This window comes from Aotus nancymaae, unplaced genomic scaffold (assembly GCF_030222135.1).
Source record: "Aotus nancymaae isolate 86718 unplaced genomic scaffold, 86718_ANA_hifiasm-v0.15.2.pri h1tg000020l, whole genome shotgun sequence".
Classification (NCBI taxonomy): domain Eukaryota; kingdom Metazoa; phylum Chordata; class Mammalia; order Primates; family Aotidae; genus Aotus; species Aotus nancymaae.
Genome location: NW_026988432.1, coordinates 45,712,202 through 45,719,548, shown reverse-complemented (window position 1 = coordinate 45,719,548; position 7,347 = coordinate 45,712,202).

Sequence of the window (7,347 nt, the reverse complement as noted above, 5' to 3'; positions counted from 1 at the left end):
TTTAACTTCCAAAATACTTCTGTGACTTCATTATCCTTTCTCTCCTCCTAGCCTCTGAATTTTGTTCACATTACCAGTAAGTACTGGATTCTCTTCTATTTATTTTCTACACACAGATGTATTTGGTGGCCACATTTCATTTCTCACTCAGGTTTAAACACCATCTTTAAACTAATGAGGCCCAGTTATGCAACCACTTACTTGACACCTCTACTTGGATATCTAGTGGCAAAATTTAAAATATCTCAAACAAAACTTTTAGTTGAAGACCATACCCCAGATTTGCTCCTCTCTCAATCTTCCCATTCATCCAATTTTCCTGGCCAAAACTTAGAAGTCACCTGGGTTGACTGCTCCTTTTCGCTCTACAGCCAATTAATGAACATGTTCTAAGGGGCTTATAATTCAAAATGTATCCAAAATAAGAGCTGATCATCCTCCCTCACTGCCACCATTCTAGACTAAGCTACCTTCGTCACTCACCTGGGCTCTTGCAATAGCCTCCGAAATGTTCTTTCTGCTACAACATGGTCAGATCTCTTTTTTTAAATGTAAATTAAACCTTATCATTAGTTGGCTCAACTGTTTCTTGCAGAATAAAATCCAAGCTTTGCACTATGTACTGATCTGGCCTGTGCTCTCTGGCTTCTTTCACTCCAGTCATTCTATTTCTTTCACATCCCACATCTTTCAACCTCAAGCCCTTTGCCTTTTACTTATCTTTAAAACAAGTGAGGCAGAAATTGTACCCAACCATTTGGCTCACATTGCATTGGCAAGAATGCCATCACATCACATTATCATCTGCAAAAGACTCAGAGAAATGTAATCTCTGCCAAGGAAGTCATATGATCAACTTAAATTCTATTACTACAGCAGAAGAGAGAATGGAATTTGGCGGACAGTTAGCAGTTTCTGACACAGTATTTGGCTCTAGCCACCCAACTATTTAGATGTAAATTTCTTTCCACAAATAGAACATATTTGTTTCCTTTCCAAAGAAGATAAGCCAAAGTCTAATTCAGTTATTTCAGCCAGCTCAAAGTTCAGGATCACTGGTTGAAATACAGTCTTCTCCATCAGATCAATATGATGAGAAACACACTAGAGAGAATGATCTAGAGCAATTATCACTGTGCTGGAAGAGAGTCATTCATCTGTCTGCTCTGGCAGGGGAGTGGGTTCTTGGTTGACCTGTCTGGCTGTCACTGGTTCTACCTTCTGAGAGGAACTCCTTTGTCTTTGGTCTTTATGGCCTCTGGCCTTGCTTTCTGGGTACTTATTTTATGTCTTTTACATGAACACCAGAGAGTATACATTCCTTGAAGACTACTTCATGTCTCACAGTTTTGCTAATTTGCTGACAGCTAATTTGGTAATACAATCCATTGAAAACATAGTAACTGCAAGGGGTTTTTTTTCTTATAATCGATTATATATTTCAATAACCATATCCCATTTTTTAAAATTTAGTTTTAAGTGTATCTGTTTTCTGACTTCTATAGTATAACTATCTGTCTTAGGCTGCTGCTGCATTGCTATAAAGAAATACCTGGCTGGGCATGGTGGCTCATGCCTGTAATCTCAGCACTTTGGGAGGCCGAGGTGAGTGGATCACTTGAGGTCAGGAGTTCAAGACCAGCCTGGCCAACATGGTGAAACCCTATCTCTACAAAATTCAGCCAGGCGTAATGGCGGTGCCTGTAATCCCAGCTATTCAGGAGGCTGAGGCAGGAGAATCACTTGAACCCAGGAGGCCCAGGTTACAGTGAGCCTAAATCACGTCACTGCACTCCAGCCTGGGCGACAGAGTGAGACTCTGTCTCAAAAAAATAAAAAAGAAAAGAAAAGACCTGAAACTGGATAATTTATAAAGAAAAGAGGTTTAAATGGCTCATGGTTCTGTAGGCTGTATAGGCAGCATGGTGCTGGACATCAGCTTGGCTTCTGGTGAGGCCTGAGAGATCTTTTACTCATGGTGAACGGCAAATTGGAAGCAGCAGTGAGAGTTGGGGATTGGTTCTACACACTTTTAAATAACTAGATCTCACGAGAATTCACTTGCTGTCATGAGGACAGCACCAAGCCATGAGGGATCCACCTCCATGACCCAAACACCCCCCCATCAGACCCCACCTTCAACATTGGCGATTACATTTCAACACAAGACTTGGAACGACATCCAACAATATCAACATCTGTCTCACACTATCTTTCTGGAAATTACTAACCACTTCACCTAGAGGAACAAGCTCAGTGGGAAATGTGCTTGCCTTGCCAGTCATCACATGTAATATTTTTACCAAATGTTTTCAACACATGACTGAAGGTAACCATATTTCCAGTCTACTATATTTTGTCCCTGCTGTATGTTACTTCATTTTCAAGCCAATACCACATCTTTTATATTTTTGTGATATCTATCTGCATCTCACTTTCAATACTCATTTCTTCAACATTATGTCAAAGCTAAGCTGCAGTAATAGAGATCTCAAAATATAGTCACTTCACAAAATAAACATTTATTTGTTTCATATATAACATAATAGTCCCAAAATGAGCAGTTCAGATTTCCAAGGTGATTCTGCTCCACCTAGCCATCCAGGAATCCAGGTCCCTTCCATATTTGTTTGTTTGTTTGTTTTCAGCATCTCAGACTTTATTCTTAACTTTATGATCAAAGTTGGCCAGTGAACACATTTATGTCCAGCTTGAAGAATAGGAAAATCAAGGTCAACAATTTTCCTTTGAATCGTGGCAGCAATTTTACATATCACTTCTGTTCATACTCTACTGGTAAGAATTTCGTCACATGGCCATAACCAAGCAGTCTCTAACTTTGTGTGTGCATTCCATCTTAAGCTCCAGAAGTCGAAAATGTTCACACTTTTTTCCTGCTTTTAATTGCAAAATGTATGATACCTTTCTGTTATGCACCATGGAGACCTATTTTTAAAGGTCATACATAGATCAATGTTTTTCTATTATTAATTTAAATTAAATGATTCTTATCTCTTTTCTCCCACCAATAATTTGTCCATTTATCCCCACCACCAAAGAGAAACCTTAAGTGTGCTTTTATTACCCACTTTCTTCCCTAATCCGCTCCACCAACAATTATGGTATTTTCCTAAAATAGTTCATAAATATTTAATACCAAGCTATTACAGATGGTCCCTGACTTAGAACGAATGGTTTGAATTATCGTTTTTTAACTTTACAACAATGTGAAAATGATACACTTGGTAGAATCCAGATTTTAAGTAACTATACAATCATTCTATTTTTTATTTTTTGTACAGTATTCAATAAATTACATGATGTATTCAACATTTAACTATAAAATAGGCTTTGTGTTACATGATATTGCCCAACTGTAGGCTAATGTAAGTGCCTGCCCTGCACATGATTAAGGTAGGTTGAGCTAAGCTATGATGCTTGGTAGGTCAAGTGCAATAAATGCATTTTTGGCTTCAGATATTTTCAAGTTATAATGTGTTTATCAGGCCATAACTCAACTGTAAGTCAAGGAATATCTGTATTTAGTTTTTCCTTGCAAAATATGTCTTCTGATTAAAAATAAAAACCTAATACAAGAATTGCATTCAACCTAAAACAATCCCTGACATCCACTATATATGTGATAAATTTGTTGATTGAATTAATAAATCCTTTTTTCCTGCAGATTTATCATGTCACTTAAATAATATAATTATATATGTGTGTATAGATATATTCTAATTCTATATATTATTGATGGTGAGAAATAACTCTGGGACTATACACAGTATTTTTTAAATTTCATTTAAAAAACTTTAAAAAATAGTATATGCTGCATCAGTTAATCACTAACTTTTTACTAATATACGATCGGATGTTTTTTCCTTCATTAAATTTTGAGTGACACTTTGTATGCCATTCCAAAAACAAGTCTTTAAATTGTTTCCTTTCATTGGTTCTTTGATTATTGCTTGTGCTATCTTCATTTTCTTTCCTTCTTTCCTTCTTTTCTTTCTTCCTTGTTTCCTTCCTTTCTTTTGGATGTTTTTAGCACATAAGTTGTAATTTCCGGAATTATTTGCTATGTCTTTCTTTGACTTTATGCCGTATTTTCTTTCTCTGATCTGGGGATTTTTAGACTTTGTTTCTATGTCTCTAAATTAATATTTTTCAAGACCTAATCTACTGCTCCTACTTCTATTTCTATTTTTCCTGTCAATTAGTTTTTTTTCTTTTCTCAGACAGGTACCTCTTCATAACCACTTGCTCTAGCAATGTCCTCTTAACATTTTTTTGTTTAACCAATAAATTTTTTTCTTCATCTTTATAGTCTATTGACCACAGAGAATAGAATTTATATTCCATTAGAAGAGAATAGAATGCTAGCAGAACAGAATTTATATTCTATTCTACTTTCAAATACTAAGGGGAAAAAGATTTTTTAAAAAGATAAGCAATCTTTATTTTCCACAGTTGTCTTACTTAAAACAAATGGTTAACAGTGCTGCTTCTAAACTTAGAACTGGATTCTGATTTGTTACTACTATATAAATTTCATCAAGTCACTTAACTCCTGTAGACTGCAGTTTTCTCATCAGTAAATACACATGGTTGTCTTGAGAAATATATATGTATTTATTTGATATATGTATGTAATATGTATATTTGTATCAAATATATTATATAATAATATATTGTACAATAATGTGTGTGTGTGTATATATATATATTTATTTATTTATATACACATTATTCCTAGCATGTCAGGGGACTGTGACATTTTATTTGTGATAAGTGATTATAACAATATCACAAGGTAGAATATGTTGCATTTGAGGTATAATAAAGGTATCATATGTCAAATATCTATTACAGGTTAAAAGTAACTGGCTGGTTTCCTTTTGACTCAGTTGTGTCCTACAGGTTTTTTTGCTTTCTTTACAATAGAGTCTATCTATTTGCCTATTTGGACAGTAGCATATGAGAACTTTTATGTGGATAAAGAATCCTCATTTTGAGAATTTCCTGGAACAAGATAAAATAAAATTATGATATCTCTACAGGCCCAAGAGAAAATGAAACTTGGAAATGTATAAAAAATAATAATAATAAAAAGGCATGGAAAAGAATTCTAACTCAAGTTCCTTAACTGAAATCTATAGTTTGACTGCGAGATAAAACTACCTCCAAATGTTAATTCACTTTCCCAACGTTACAAAACATCGCACTGCTTCTAAGCTTGTAAGAATTAAGATATGCTTGCAGTGGAGGCCACATGAACAATAATTCATTGTATGAAATATGATATATTATGTACTTTTTTGATCACTGTGAAATTGTTATCAATTTCACTTTATTTTTAATTTCTTTTAGATTTTTGGTTATACAATGACCCCATGCTATAATTCCCAAGTATGAGTCAGTCATGAGTCCACAGTTAAAAAAATAAATAGCAGGATAGTCATCCAGGTATCCTCCCATTTCAACCAAGTAGGATTAACAATGCTCTGTTTAAACAAGTCTCATTTTCAGTAGTGAAAGATGGTCTTTTCTGTTCAGTGAGTCATACCTAACCTAAGACATACCAGAATGACGCAGGGACTACATGGGAATAACACAGGCTCTGTCTTACCTCTCTGAGGAAGAAAAACGCAACCTATGTTGGTTAAATAAGTTTTTGATTTAGGTGAGACATTCATTTGCCAGGTGAATACAAATTTCTTCAAAATACATTTAATAGTTTATTTTCTGATTACATATATGGCCTTATTCTGTTGAGTTCAACTTGATAGAATCTCAAATTCAGAGAGATTCACAAGTTTATAGTTCTTATAAAATGTCAGATTACAAGTAGGCTTGTCTTAAAACTTAGGGGAAGTAACACATTTTTAAAAAGAATTGAGCCTACTCATTTCTTTTGTTGTTGTTGTTGTTTTTAGATGGAGTCTTCGACTGCCACCCGGGCTGGAGTGCAATGGTGCCATCTCAGCTCACTGCAACCTCCGCCTTCCAGGTTCACACAATTCTCCTGTCTCAGCCTCCCTAGTAGCTGGGATTACAGGCACACACCACCACACCCGTCTAATTTTTTGTATTTTTAGTAGAGATGGGGTTTCACTATGTTGGCCAGACTGGTCTCGAACTTCTGACCTCATGATCTTCCCACCTCAGCCTCCCAAAGTGCTGGGATTATAGGCATAAGCCACTGTACCCAGCTGAATGTAACGATTTCTTAAGAAAATAGATTTTTTTAAACTTTTCTGTATCAGAATCTAGGCCAGGCATGGTGACTCACACATGTAATCCCAGCACTTTGGGAGACTGAGGCAGGAGAATCACCTGAGGTCAGGAGTTCGAGACCAGCCTGGCCAACATGGCAAAACCCCATCTCTACTAACATTACAGAAAAATTAACTGGACATGGTAGTATGTGCCTGTAGTCCCAGCTACTTGGGAGGCTGAGGCACTGCTTGAACCTGAGAAATGGAAGTAACAGTGAGCTGAAATCATGCCACTGCCTCCAGCCTGGATGACAGAGTGAGACTCTGTCTCAAAAAAAAAAAGGAAAGGAAAGAAAAGAAAAGATAAAGAAAAAAGAAAGCCACTTAACACGAACTGGCAAAAAGATCAATAATGAAGTAAAAGTGTCTGACCTGTTAAGTCAATGTCATGAAATCAACGAACTTAAAGCTCATGCAATTCATGCTTTGAATTCTATATCTTCCTGCAGAAACTGTTTATTTTCAGTTTTCACACTTTTAAGTGTTTTATTAAATCACTTTCAAATCTAGTGGTGATTAGAAACAGCCAAATAGGAAAGACAGTTAATCACACTGCATGTAAATAAAACAATGACTATTCATGTTGATCCTGAATTATTAATAAAAGGAGAAATTATGTTAAGAGAATGCAATATACAATGTACCTTTTCAAGATTTTCATCTAACATTTTTATTTTAATTTTTGACTTCTGTCTGAAAATTCAGCCTGACTAAAACCTGCTGTTTTTATATACCGTATCCCTGTATGTTAAAAATCTCTCTTGCAAAATAACCAAATTGTCAAAAAATGTAAATGGAAAAATAACTCTTTTCCATTATATTCATGCAATAAATTTAAAAACTGAAACCTAGACTATTGGGCTGTGAACCTAAGGTTATATAAACTATTACCATATGGAATGAAAATGTACAATTAGGTGTTTAACAATGGGTGTCAAGGCCATATTATTAACACCAATCATAGTCTTTCTATTTCACTGTTATTTTCACAAGATTCTGTTAGCCAATTTAATTTTTATTCCTTCTAGAAAAGAAACACATTTGAGACTGAAAGAGAGAACAAAGG